At 43.0% G+C, this 15,296-nt stretch overlaps 1 pseudogene; it reads right to left on the bottom strand.

Moving 5' to 3' along the window:
* Nucleotides 1–1,018: 1,018 nt before the first annotated feature.
* LOC110306756 (large ribosomal subunit protein uL2 pseudogene) lies at nucleotides 1,019–11,396 on the bottom strand (annotated as a pseudogene).
* Nucleotides 11,397–15,296: the final 3,900 nt, after the last annotated feature.

The raw sequence follows: 15,296 nt of genomic DNA, 5'->3' as shown, positions 1-15,296 counted from the left end.
GGTCATGATGAGATATGAGACATTAGTCAACAGCCAATGTCCACTTGGGCCAGTATATCTTATTCATTTCTCTATCTTCTCTTGCAGCCCTGGCATACAGTAAGAGCTCAATGAAAGTTTTTCAACCTGCAATGAATTACCTATGAAATTACCTATGAAATAATTGATAGTTAGTGTCTGAAGATACCTCCAATAGTCTCATGAGGATCAGCTGCATCTTTCTCCATCTTCCCAGGGCATCTCTATCTTTCCAGGGTAACTCCTTCTTCCCAGTGTATCTCCTTCTTCCCAGGGTATCTCCATCTTCCCAGGGTATCTCCATCTTCCCAGGGTATCTCCATCTTCCCAGGGTATCTCCATCTTCCCAGGGTATCTCCATCTTCCCAGGGTATCTCCATCTTCTCAGGTTATCTCCATCTTCCCAGGGTATCTCCATCTTCCCAGGGTATCTCCATCTTCCCAGGGTATCTCCATCTTCCCAGGGTATCTCCATCTTCCCAGGGTATCTCCATCTTCTCAGGTTATCTCCATCTTCCCAGGGTATCTCCATCTTCCTAGGGTATGTAGCACAAGGAACTCACTGACTTTGTGGACTCTTTTGTTAAATAGTTGATAGATTGGGAAACTGAAGCTTATTGATAAGTGAAAACTGAGCTAGGAACCAGGTGGGCTATAATAAAGCAATAAAGGACTTCCCAGCCCATAAACTCAAGTGAGTAAGAATTCAGTGCTGATGTCTAGAGTGGGGAGAACCTCCTTCTGGCTGTGATCTTCTGTGATCTAACTTTGACAATGTTACCTCCATCAGTCACTAAGAAACCTTTTGGCACCTGTAAATTGTTCCTATGTCCAAATGGAGTCTCTGTTTGCAGACTCAGCCCTGCCCTTTACATCATTAAATCTTCAGAGGTTAAGAATCATGGTACCTTAGTATAGAGGGGGCACAGGGTGGAGTTCCAGGACCCAAGGTGATTTCACAAACTTGCCTTGTGGCTCTGTGTTAGCCAGTTGTCCATCTCTAGTCAATTTTGCCCTTAGCAACCAAGACACTAACAACAGCTCTGTTGGCTGAGGAATTCACCTTCTTGGACCCTGAAGGCAGCTTCACTCAGGTCTTCTTGGTCTCCAGGTTGTGGGAGATGACTGTGGTATAGTTCCTGGAAGCTTGTACCAGCTTGCTCCAGTCCCCAGGCTTGTCCTACAGAAAAATACATGATAGAATCCTTAGGCATGGTATCCATGGGCAAAACATGGCAGATATTCAGCTGGGCCTTCTTGCCACAGAATACAAACTTTCCAGTGTGGGTTCCCTCTGTGGTAATGAACAGCTCCATCAGCTTCTTAAATGGGTAGGGATCATAAATGAGCACTTTTGCAAGGGGAGCATCCTGGCCAGGGTCCTTTAAGATGTCCAAAAGAAGACCAACAGACTCAAAGACCCTCCTACATACAGTTAGCAGATGTAAAGCTTGGTCTTCTTGTGGGTCCCCCAACAACTGGAGAGGGGGCTGTCCCTGACTCTGTTGCCTGCCTGTGGATCCTGTTCTCCCTAACTGGATTGCCTTGTGTAGCCTCAATGGGAAAGGATCTGACTGGTTCTGCAGTGATGTATGTGCCAAGGTGGGTTGGTATGAGGGGGAGGAGTTTCCCCTTCTCAGAGGAGAAAGGGAGAGGGGATGGAGAAAAGGGATGTCTGGGGAGGTGGCTGAGAGGAGAAGGGGCTAACATTGGGATGTAAAATGAATAAATAAATGGAAAAAAAAGATGCCCTTAATATAGCCCTGCCGCTCAGTGAAGTCCATAGCACATAGGCAGTGTTTAACATGTGCGTGGAACACAGAACCGGGGTGCCTTTCCTCTGCCCTTGGATCACAGGGACTATGGCAACGGGTCTGCCAGCGAGCACAGCAGAAAAGCAGAAACTGGGAATTTCTAACCCCCTTTTTTTCAATACTTCTAATAATGTGTCTTCCTCAAACTTGATAAACTGAAAAAATATCCTAGAGAAGAAAAGTTATGAGTGTTTTGAAAGAACTAAACTGATCTTTTTCCATAACAGGGCTGTGTTGTGTGAGGCTTTGCCTTCTGTGGTTGGGACATGATGAGCTAACATGTAGTCAACAGCCATTTAATGAGCACCTACTGTGTGTAGGCAACTCTGCAGAATTCTCCATACAAATGATGGGTACATGATACTCTTGACTGGTCAAGTAGAGAACAAGTGAGGGAGCCGGCAAATGTGTTATTGGTGTGGTTGTGAGGGGCAGGGTATGAAGAGAAGGTGAAGAAGAGAGCACCTGGCCATTGTTGGGATTCAGGGAAAATGTTGCATTGCTAGCATCCAATACACCTAAAGCTTTATAAGAGCTACCCAGCGAGCAGTGTAACCTGCCTGGAGACCTTTTTGCCCCCAGTCTCATTAAAATGGGGGAAGACAGAGAGATAAAAAGATGTAGAGAAGCAGAAGGCACACCAAGGAGGGCCTCTCTGTCTAAATAAAGGCCTACCTTAAGGGCAGTGGGAACCAGCCATAGGGTTTACCCAGGGAATGAACACATGTGCATTGATTAATAAATGCTGGTGTACAGTTACGCATGGAAATTTCCTCATCTAAAAATGCAGGGGTTGACTTAAAGGATCACCAAGAACCCATGTAGTTCTGACATCCTGAGAGTCTCTGAGTTTCCACCATGATTCGGGTCAAGGTCTCTTGATTTTTGCCTTTTCCTCTCAGCCTCTGAGGTTGCTCTGCGCAGAATAATGGAATCAGCGGCACACATGGTCTTCCTCTTGCCCTCTGTGAGATGGATGAGCCTGTTCCATTACAGAGGGCGAGGCGGTGTCCTCTGTGACCAGCCTCTTTTCTATCCATCTATCAGCCGATTAACGATGGCTGAAAGCCACTTATCGGGAGGGCTCCTGCCCTTATCACTGTCACTAGCTACAAATAAACACGGACTCTACGCCGAGTTTCCATATTTAACCACATTTAAGTCACTGCTGATACTTTCGTTGTGTGACATTTGCACTTCAGAATTTAAAATGAGACACACACTCGAAGCTTCTCCACCAAATAGGAGCACTCAGGTTGTGTAGGGTCTTCCTGCTGTTTGTTTGCAAGAAAAAAATATGCTTCAATGTGAATGCTGTATGCAGGAATTTCTTGTGCTCTGAAAAGAGTCTGGATATGAAACGGGTCAGGACAGAGTAGTTTTGATTTTAAAAGGTCGCTGCTTCATGTCAAAGCTGTAATGCATCAATAATGGATGAGATGCATAAATGATATATCAAAGTCAAAAATTCTAGCCCTGTGAAGAGAGGGGAAAACCTTGCTTTGTGAACTAGATTTCCAATGTAAGAAGCTTGGGATATCATGCAAGCCCTTGACTTGATGGTAGATAATGGTGCTCTAGGCTGATCATTCGAAAGCAATAAAAAGACTGGGAGTGTAGGGCTGGCGAGATGGCTCAGTGGGTAAGAGCACCCGACTGCTCTTCCGAAGGTCCAGAGTTCAAATCCCAGCAACCACATGGTGGCTCACAACCACCCGTAACGAGATCTGGCGCCCTCTTCTGGAGTGTCTGAGGACAGCTACAGTGTACTTACATATAATAAATAAATAAATACATCTTTAAAAAAAAAAATTAAAAAAAAAAAAAAGACTGGGAGTGTAGATGTAAATTCTAGGTCTCTGAATTTTAAAATACAAAAGTACATTCACCCCTTTGCAAAGAAAATACTTATGTATGATTGTAGACAGTTTTTAAAAATGAGGTGCATGGGCCGGTAGACCACCTTCCTAGGTAAAAGTGCTTACAACCTGACCAACTGAGTTCAGTGCACAAACCCCCCACAAAAGGACAGATGTGATGGTGTCCACTCCTACTGCAAGGTGGGAGGCAGAAATGGAGATTTGGATGAAGTCTATGGGCCAATTGGCCTGGAGTATGATTCTTCCCCCCCCCTTTTTAATTAGATATTTTCTTTATATACATTTCAAATTTCAAATACTATCCTGAAATTTCCCCATACCCTCCCCCCCCACTCCCACTTCTTGGCCTTGGCATTCCCCTGTACTGGGGCATATAAAGTTTGCAAGACCAAGGGGCCTCTCTTCCAAGTGATGGCCAACTAGGCCATCTTCTGATACATATGCAGCTAGAGACACGAGCTCCAGGGTACTGGTTAGTTCTGGAGTATGATTCTTAGCATAAACAGAGACACTGCCTCAAACAAACTGGAGAAATGAGTCATCTTCTAAAAGATATCTTCTGACAAGCACACACACACCCACAATAATAATAATAACAACAACAACAACAATAATAATAATACATTTTAACTCAGTGTCAAGTGAATTTCTGGTGTTCATAACATACATATCTTCCCATGCACTGTCTCTTCTGTATTCCATTTTTCCTTCTAACTCTTCCTCCCTTCACCCTTTCTTCCTCCCTTCCTTATTTTCTTTTATCAAAGGGGATTGAAATCAGGTCCTTGTACATGCTATGCAAGTACCTACCATTGTGCTATATCCCAGTCCATTTTTATTTTATTTTGTTTTAAACATTATTTTATTTGGTATTAGTAGGAGGGTGGTACTGTGTCACAGCACAGAGAAAAATTGTACCAAATCATTTCTCTCCTTCTACCTTTTCATGGTACTCAGGAATTGAACTAAGCCTAGCAGGCTTGGGCACAAGCTCCTTTATGCATTGAGCCCACTTACCAGCCCTTCGTCGTTTATTGTGAGACAAGATCTCACCAGATTTTCCAAACTAGCCTTGGTTTCACTTTATAGTCCAGGCAGGGTTTGTACTTGGCAATTCTCCTGCATCAGCCTCCCAAGCAGCAGGTTCTTGGCTTGAAAACTCTTATATATAGTAAGGGCTCAATGGGTGCGGTTTATAGGAATAAAAGAATAAATAACAATTGTTTAATGTTTTTAAATGTTTGTCATGCGTTAACCTATATAATCATCACAGATAGCCTTGGCCTGGGTACTATTAATACTTCTATTTTGTCAATAAAGAAACTGAGTCCTAAAAAAAAATAACTTGGCATGTGTACATGTCTAGTGGTGCTGGTAAAGGAAGAATCTAGCTTTTCTTGGACTAAGCCAGAACAGAACAATGACAAATGAATTTGCTCCTCTGGCCCAGGGAATGCATTTAGAGGTGAATATTTACGGCTTCGAGGGATAAGTCCCTCAGGATAAAAATGCACCAAGAGACCTTCTCCTATTACACAGGAGTATAACGCAACTATGATGTTCTTTCCAGGCTCATTTGATGTTAGAATGTATTCTAAATGGTGTTAAGCAGCCAGACAGAGAACATGCCTGTATCCCCAGACATGCTTAAGACATCAAGGCCAACCTGAGTTATATACTGAGAAGATGGCTCAAAGAACAAAGCAAAACAGGACTGGTGATTTGGCTCAGCGTTAGAACACTTGCCTAGGATGTGCAAGGACCACGGCACTGAGGAAGTGATTGCTTCTCTGCCCTGCCTGATAATATGGTTAGACTTCTGGGTAAGGCGTCAGACTAGAAGATGCCTTCTTATGACCCAGTGAGAGAGTCAGAATAAGAAAGGGAAAATGAAAGGAGTGGGAACGGGGGAAGGGGAAAGCTTTCTTTTGTAAAGAGAAAAAGACAGAAGGAGCTTGTAAATGTTCAAAGTAAGTAAAAGGACACCTAAAAATGCAGAGAAAACAGCAGTCACCATACCACGAGGACGGAGACTGTCGAGTACCGTGAACGGGATTGCGTCCTCACTTCCTTTTCAGTATGCTCATCACTGGGACATAAGAAGGCTGCTGCTATGTGAACCTTTCAACTACTTTCTCCAGAACTATACCTGCCTACATGTTGCCATATTCTCTGCCATGATGAGATTGGACTAACCCTCTGAAACTCTAAGCAAGACCTCAATTAAATGCTTTCTTTTTATAAGGAAAAAAAAAAAGAAGTCTGCTGATTTCTATATGCTAATTTTGTGACCTGCTGCCTTGCATGCTGTGTTCATCACTCTGAGAGGTTTAGGGTGGCATCTTTGGGGTCTCCTGTGGATAGAATAACATCATCTACAAATAGGGATACTTAGACTTCCTTTCCTATTTATATACCTTTTGTTCTCTTCTCTTACTGCTGTAGTTTACCTAAACCCTCAAACACTATTGAATAGGAGTAAGGTGGATGGATACTTTTATCTTATTCCTGACCTTGGGAATGCTTTGAGTTTTTTCATGTAATGACATATTTGTCATATATAGCCTTCATTATGTTGAGCTATGATTCAAGGCTTGCACATGCTATCACAACCACTGTGGGCTCATATGTGCAGCTATCCCCATGTCTGAAAGGCACCATTTCTCTACAGTCATCCGCCATGTCTAGCTCTTATGCTCTTTTCCCATTATCCCTGAGCCTTGGATGGAGAGGAAGTGATATAGATGTCCCATTTAGGGCTGAGCATTTCAGTTTCTCAATCTCTGTATCTTGATCAGTTTTAGGTCTCTGAGTTAATAACTCTCTGTTGTAAGTTGATGCTTTTCTGCTGAGGGTTCAGAGATGCATTTATAGTAAATCATTAGGAATTAGTCTTATATCCATTCAATAGAATAGCAGTAGATTCTCCCCTCAGGCCTTGTCACAGTCTCATAGCCAGTAATGGTGTTACTTATGGATTTTATCTTGTGGGGTAGGACTTAAATCTAATCAGAAAAGTGATTGGACACTTCCATGATGTTCATGCCACTATCGCGCCAGTGGGCACACCTTGGCAGACCAGTTGTTACTGAAGCACAATGGGTTCCCAGCTGGGTAAGATTTATGATGACCTTTCTCCTCCAGCAGTGGCCACAGCATCTTCCAGAATTATGAAGTTAGCCAGGAGGAATGAGGCTTCTGGGTCAGTGGCAGCTGGATATCCCTATGTTCTGTGACTCAGGTCTGTGGAGTCCTTAGCAATAGGGTCTTCCTCCCAAGCCCTAAAAAGTAACCAATTACAACTACAGGACAATGTCCTGTAATGTTTGAGAGATCAATGGGACCCCACTGGTCAACAGCACCAAAACATTCCTGGGACTGAAGTCTTCATTTGATGTCTGTGACATCTAGCTGGGACATTGTTACGCTATTCCAGAGTAACTACATTTTAACCCTTTGGTGTGTGTGTGTGTGTGTGTGTGTGTGTGTGTGTGTGTGTGTAATCTTCTACAGTCATATGTAGGTTTCCTATGACTATTTCTAAAGGTCTTTAATGTTACTTATTCCTCCCTATATTTTCTACTCTACCCTGCCCTCCCAAATCCTTTCTGTTCCAATATTCCCCTTTAAGCTTTTATACCTTTGCAGTCTACCCCCTTTCCCTTGAAAGTTTTCCCTTCTTCACCACATGCACTTACTCCTAAATATTCCTCTCCCATTTAATGGAACAGTATTGGCATTAGTTCTTTGAAGTCCTGGAAGTTGTTAGGTCCAAAGTGTACCCTTTAGGCAGTGCACTAACAATGTCCAAAATGACAGTCTGGGTTTTACACAGGCTGGATCCTCAATTGTTTTCAAGTAAACAGAAATCTAAACTAGGTATTACTCAGAAATCTCCTGAGGTAGGTTTCTGTTTGTCAGAAAAACTAATACTTTCCTTATTTGCCCCCAACAGTTGACTACCATGGCTAGTGGCCATCTAGTTCCTGATTAACCAAAACACGCCTATGATGTAGATCTAAGTCCCCACATCAGCCCCCAGGCTGTTCTGGCCTGTATCCCACCTCCCAGTGCTCGAACTCCGGGGTTCTTCTAGCTGGACACCGATTCCCCCACCTCTACCTGTCTCAACAAAACTGCCAATGTTTTCTATGACAGTTATGCCTCTACCCACCGCGGCAGCCTGGCAGCTTGATCTCCCAAAAAACCTTTCTTTCTGCTCACAAAGTAGTCTCGTTCAGTGGTTTCAATATGTCCTCACTTGTGGAAGTGTCTGCAGGGAACCTTCTGGTTCTGGGAATAAACCTCAACAAGGAACTGAAAGACCTCTCCACTGGAAACCTTGTAATACTGGAAAAAACAAATTGAGAAAGATGGAAAAGAAGATAGAAAGACCTCCCAGGCTCATGGATCAGGAGGATTAATGTCAGAAAAAAATGAACATCTTTATCAAAGGCAAACCACAGATTCAATACTATCCCAGTAATTTTTCAACTTATAATATTCTATTTTATATGGATTTTAAAAGTTTTAAAGATTGGTGTCAAATGTATGTTTTACTTTTTAGAAAATTTCTTTTTCATGGCCTTGTACTTGCAGATACTCTACCACAGAGCTATATCCTCAGATCCTTGGTGCCTTGAAACAGGGTCTCATTGTGTGACCCAGGAATAAAATCACTAACCTTCTATATATTTGGATTACAGATACATGTCACTTTGTCAATCCTAGCTTGATCTCCTTCAGTGATAAATACCATGGTCAAAAGCAATTTGGGGAGGAAGGGGTTGATTTGGATTATAGATTACAGCCAGTCATGGACAGAACCCAAGATAAGAACTCCGGCAGGAACTGAAGCAGAAACCACAGAGGAATTCTGCTTGCTGGCATTCTCTCTGAAGCTTGTTAGGCTACCTTTTTATACAGCCCAGGCCCATATGCCAAGCATGGGACCACTTACAGCGAGCTGGGTCTTCCCAAATCAATCAGCAGTTAAGAAAATGCCCCACAGACATGCCCATAAGCCAACCTGACAAGGGCAGCTTTTCGGGTGAGGTTCCCTCTTCTCAGGTACAATTAATATTGTGATAAGTTTATATAAACAATGACATTGCTCATTTTTTTAATTAAAGGACTTTGCCAGCTACCTCTGCTCTGAGGAACAAATGATTCTAGAAAGGAGCTGGGGATGTAGCTCAGTTGGTAGAATGCTTGCCTGGCATACAGGAAGCCCTGGGTTCAACCCCTAGCACCATACAAACTGGACAGAGACTTACCATAAGTAATTCTCAGGAGGCAGAGACAAGAGAATCAGAAATTCAGTCATCAGTTATATGCTAAGCAAATGCTCTGAGTTACATCTTGTCCCCTAGTTCTTATGTCATTCCCCTATTTGTTAGCTACCCAGTCCCACAAGCTAGCTTCCCTTTTATTCCTTCAATGATGCATCTCTCCTGTGCAGAGATCTGTAAGCCAGCTGTCTTAGTCAGGGTTTCTATTCCTGCACAAACACCATGACCAAGAAGCAAGTTGGATCTCATGGAGGCATTTCCTCAACTGAAGCTCCTTTCTCTGTGATAACTCCAGCTGTGTCAAGTTGACACACAAAACCAGCCAGTACAATTGACCCCTTGTCAACTTGACACACAAACACATCACTAGTAAGCCTCAACCCTTACATTCTTATTCATCCCCAAGATCTAAAGAACTTTAAAAGTCCCATAGTCTTTACATATTCTTAAAATTTCAATCTCTTTAAAATATCCATCTCTTTTAAAATCCAGTCTTTTTACAATTAAAAGTCTCTTAACTGTGGGCTCCACTAAAACAGTTTCTTCCTTCAGGAGGGAAAATATCAGGGCACAGTCACAATCAAAGCAAAAATCAGTCTCCAACCGTCCAACGTCTGGGATCCAACTCACGATCTTCTGGGCTCCTCCAAGGGCTTGGGTCACTTCTCCAGCCATGCCCTTTGTAGCACACACATCGTCCTCTGGGCTCCAGATGCCTGTACTCCACTGCTGCTGCTGCTCTTGGTGGTCATCTCGTGGTACTGGCATCTCCAAAACACTGCATGACCCCTTCAGTCCTGGGCCTTCAATTACAACTGGGGCTGCACCTTCACCAATGGCCTTCCATGGCCTCTCACAGTGCCGAGCCTGAGCTGCTGTATGACCCCTTCATGCCTTCAAAACCAGTACCACCTGGGTGACCCTTACACATTACCAAGTCCCACTGCAGAAGGAGTACAACCTTGCCTATCTCTGGAACACAGCCTCTTTGTGCTTTCAGAAAACACTTCCCAGAAGATGTCACCTCAACGATGCTGGTCTCTTCTTAATCACCGCTAATTTCTTAGCTCCAGCTAACCAGCATCAATAGTCCCAGTAATGCAAAGTTTTTGCTTTAGTAGTTCTGGTATCTTGTTAATCACAGCTGATTCTTCAGCCCCAGCTAACCAGAACAACAAAATCTTCACAATAAAAACAGCAATGGCCCTGAAGAGAATCTTTAATTTTCCCCCTGAAATTTCACAAACCAGGCCTCCATCTTCTGCACTGTTCTCAGCATTACCTTCCAAGCTCCTACACAACATCTGACAGAGCTCTTAACAACGAATGGATCTTCAAGCCCAAAGTTCCAAAGTCCTTCCACAGTCCTCCCCAAAACATGGTCAGGTTGTCACAGGAATACCCCACTCTGCTGGTACCAATTTGTCTTAGTCAGGGTTTCTATTCCTGCACAAACACCATGACCAAGAAGCAAGTTGGATCTCATGGAGGCATTTCCTCAACTGAAGCTCCTTTCTCTGTGATAACTCCAGCTGTGTCAAGTTGACACACAAAACCAGCCAGTACACCGGCTCTCTGCCCTGCTTTGAAAACTCTTCTTCTGGTCTCTGATACAATGCTCTCATTTAGCATTCACTCAGGGAAAGTGTCCCCCATGTAAACACTCACCTCCTTGTATGTTAAATCTACTTTATTTCTTTAATAGCAGGCATCACTGTTTGAACATGTGTTATTTATGCCGATGGTTTGTTTACAAATGTAGCACCTGTCTCTCTCCATTATGATTCCTGCTACTTAGCAGTGGGAATGAGCTGTCTATTCCCAACTGTGTCCCAGAATGGGCTTGATGTTACTAAGTACATAGCCACTCAATACATTTCCAGTAGCTCTCACTAAACACAGATCAAGCCAAATGACTGAGTTCAGAGTCTACTATAATTAGAAAGGGGTCAGTCCAGGGACAATAATGACAGTAACAGTCTCGATAGAAGAATCTGTTCCAAGTTGACAAAGTCTACTTTGAGGCCAGCATGAGGCTAGTACTAAACCCATGGCATCTCAAGGCTTTTACAAGCTAGACTTCCTATAAACACACTTGATGGGTGGAAACTCAGAGATCATTCGGGACGCACAGCTACAATGTGGGAATGGAGCCCCCCTGAGTGCAAGCCCCAGAGAGCTTACCTCTTAGGCCACTAACCATCCCACATTGCCTTTCCATACCTTTCAGGTTCAATAAGTAACACAACAAAGCCCCAAAGACGAATCAGCTTGCCCAAGACCACATGGCCAGCATGTGTCAGGAAAGACCATTTTCTCAAGTCTTCCGACTCCACATTTGCTGAGCTTCCTAAAATTTGAAGGCGTTGTGTTCTCAATGACTCATTCTCCATGGTTTCTGCTCTTGGGTCCAGAACACCCAGAACAGAGCCTGGCACACAGTGTAACTGACATTAATAGAATGAATGAACATCCAGTCACCATCTCGGCACATGGAGTTTAGCCAGTGTTCCATTGTCTCATGCTATGGGATAAACACCTCACAGAAATATATTAGGATATTCAGGTGAATTTTAAAATAACTATTATTCAAGCAAAAGCACAAATAGCTACTCTTTCTTTTGGAGCGATTTAAACACTAGCAAAGATCCTGGTGTGGGAAATTAGGTTATGCAAATACTTTGCAAGGCTGCCAGAGAAGCTCTCTTCCTTTGATAGGATTTATTATCGATTTATACCTATTTCTTTCATGTGCTCTATTCTACATTTCTGCTGCATTTCAGTTGAATAGGCCAACCAGACAATCTTCAGTACAAACATTACAGACAAATTAGGGCTAGCAGAGAGAGCTGTTTTGTGGTTGTGATCCCCCCCCCCCATTCCCAATAGTGAAGCTTAAGTGCCTCAGCAAATTACAGCCCAGCCAGCCAGAACAGCAATGAGGCATTCCAACTGTAAATAAACATATGCATGGCCTGAGGACAGCCAGGGTGCAGCCAGACATTTCAGACCATTCATCATATTCCTCAAAAGGTTAAACCAGAAGGAAGGTTGCATGGAAATCCTGTACTTGGCACCCAGGACACCAGCAGCTTGGGAGTTGAAGTAATGATAAATATTAGTTAAATGAAGGAGAGGGTTTGGTTTTCTAGAGATGACTTCAGTGATGGCCTGTTTTACCTGATGCTAACAGTCATATGAGTCCTTAACGAGCCCGGGAGGCCTCAGCTCCTTCCTGCCTTCCCTCTCCCTTTTTATTTCTTTTGAATCAGGGCCTTATTATGTAGTCCAGGCCAGCCTCAAACTCAAGATTTTCCTGCTGAAGTAAACCACCATGTCTAGATCTCAGGTGTGTGTGTGTGTGTGTGTGTGTGTGTGTGTACATGTGTGCTTATGTATGCATACAGGTACACATACATGTTTGCACATGTATATGTGAAGGCCAAACTATCTCAGGAGAATTACTCCTCAGCTCAGGTGATGTTTCCCTACAAGGTTTTTTGTGTTGTTGTTGTTGTTGTTGTTGTTGTTGTTGTTGTTGTTGAAAGGCAGGTTCTCTTGTTGGTCTAGAATGCACCAAGCAACCTAGACTAGATGACCAATGAGTTTTAGGGATCTCCCTGTCTCTGACTCCCTGGTGCTGGGACTGCAAGTGTGCACCCCCATGCCTGGCTTTTTAAAATGTGGGTCCTGAAGATGACACTACTGAGATATCTCCTCAGCCCTTCAACTCCTTTTTTAAAAATTAATGACAGTAACACCACATTTAAGATTCACATCCTCTAGAAAGGATCCTTAATAATATTCTAAATGGTCTAGTCCATGCATGCTCTTTGGTTGGTGGCTCAGTCTCTGTGAGCACCCATGGGCCCAGGATAGTTGGCTCTATAAGACTTTTTGTGGTGTCCTTGACCCCTCCAGCTCCCTCAATCCTTTTCCCAACTCTTCCACAAGACTCCCTGAGCTCTGCCTAATATTTGGTTTGGGGTCTCTGCATCTGTTTCTTGCAGCTTCTATATGAAACCTCTCAGATGACAGGTGTTCTAGGCTCCTGTCTGCAGGCATAGCAGAGTATATTTAATAGTGTCAGGGGTTGGCTCTCTCCCATGGTGTGAGGCTCAAGTTGGGCCAGTCATTGGTTGTCCATTCCCTCAATCTCTACTCCATCTCACATCTTGTAGGCAGGGCAAATTTTAGGTCAAAGGTTTGTGGATGGGTTGGTATCCCCATCTCTCTACTGGAAGCACTGCCTGAATACAGGAGGTGGCTACTTAAGGCTCCATTTCTTTAGTTGAGAAACAGATGGGTTGTTTCCAGTTCACTAATAAGAATAAAGCTGCTATGAGCATAGTTGAGCAAGTGTCCTTGTGGTATTGTGGAGCAGCTTTTGGATATATGGCCAGGAGTAGAATAGCTGGGTTTTGAGGTAGAACTATTCCCAATTTTCTGATTTCCAAAGTACAAATTTGCTATCCTACCAGCAGTGGAGGAGTGTTCCTCTTGATCTACATCCTTGCCAATTCGTGCTAGCAGTTGAGTTTTTTATGTTAGACATTCTGACAGGTGTAAGATAGAATCTCAGAAAAGCCAAAATCATACAATGAAAAATGAAAGCATCTTCAACAAATGGTGCTAGTCTAACTGGATGCCTGCATGTGGAAGAATGCAAATAGATCCACATTTATCACCCTGCACAAAACTCAAGTCCAAGTGGATCATAGACCTCAACATAAAACCAGACACACTAAATCTTATAGAAGAGAAAGTGAACACATTCTTATAGGAGACAACTTCCTGAGCATAGCAGTAACTGCCCAGGCACTAAGATCAACAATTAATAAATGGAACCTCATGAGACTAAAAAGCTTCTGTAAGACAAAGGAGACCATCAATAGGACAAAATGGCAGCTTAGAGAATGGGGAAAGATTTTCACCAACCCTATATTGAACAGATGGCTAATATCCAAAATTATATAAAGAACTCAAGAAACTAAACACCAACAACCAACATTTTAAAATGGGGTAAAGAGCTGAACAAGAATTCTCAGCAAAGAAATTTCTAATGGCCAAGATGCACTTAAAGAAATGTTCAAATCCCTCAGTCATCGGGGAAATGCAAATCAAAATGATTCTGAAATTCTGACTCACACTATTGCTATTTGGCTGTGATTCATGCCTCCTCTATAGGTAACAATTGCTTTGTTCTCTGATGGTGACTTTCTCATGCTCAACTTAGGTTGTGGTGAGGTGGCTCCTGGATGGCTCTAGAGGAAAAGACATAAAAGACCATAAAATTCTGCAGCAAGTCACATGACTCAAAGTAGGCTAATTAGAATCAATAAGTATAGATGCTAGAGTTTTGCTGGAGCTAGTAGGAAGGTGGTAAGTTGCTGTGAAGGTAAGAGAAGACAGTGGGGCTTCTGGCATTTTCCTATGAGCCAGTGGGAGACTCTCCTGACCATGCAGCCTGCAGAAAATAAAACTGCTAAAGGCCAGGGAACAAACAACCTCTACCTGGATGGATGTTTCCTCTCCATTTTAATCACATCCAACAATAAATAATTCCTTACATTTAAATGTACTTGATTTAGGAACCTAACATTATTTCTATATACTGCCTAAATAAATCCTTTTAGGCGAGTGAGAATATGTCATACACTGCCTTGGCAGTGTGGGACTGGAAAATCAGTTTGAACTGAGCATGGTGACACACACCTGTAGTTCTAGCACTTGAGAGTCAGAGGCAGGAGAATCAGGATAGCTTTGGCTGTGGAAACTCATATAAAAGAAAGGGGGACTAGGACAAGAAAGAGAAAGAGAGGGAGGGAAAAGGGAGAAGATAGAAGGGAAGGAGGGGAGGGAGGGAAGAAAGGAGAAAGGGATGGTGGGAAAGAAAAAGACAAATTAGTTTAGCCACAATCCTTCAGTGTCTTAATAGATTCATAGGTAAAGTGGGAGGGAGAGAGAGAGAGAGAGAGAGAGAGAGAGAAAGAGAGAGAGAAACAATTCAGTGGTTTAGCATGCACAAGCATTATGTTCAGTGCCCAGCACCCTAAATCCCTAGGAAAGAAGAGCCTAGAAACAGGATGAAACTGTGGTATCAGAGCCTTGGAATCTACCTCATTTATTTCCTTACCAACATAATTTCTACTTTGCAATACAGGTTAGGTAAGACCTATGAAATGGTTGCCCCTTCTAAAGCAGTAAGTCCAACACTGATTCTGGCTAAGGAAATAATCTCAGAAAATAACAAAGCTGAATATCCATAGATGTTTTCCCTAATATTTTTATCA

Source organism: Mus caroli, unplaced genomic scaffold (genome assembly GCF_978045245.1).
Source record: "Mus caroli unplaced genomic scaffold, Mus_caroli_1 scaffold_2, whole genome shotgun sequence".
Taxonomy (NCBI): Eukaryota; Metazoa; Chordata; class Mammalia; order Rodentia; family Muridae; genus Mus; species Mus caroli.
This window is presented reverse-complemented; position numbering and strand designations above follow the sequence as displayed.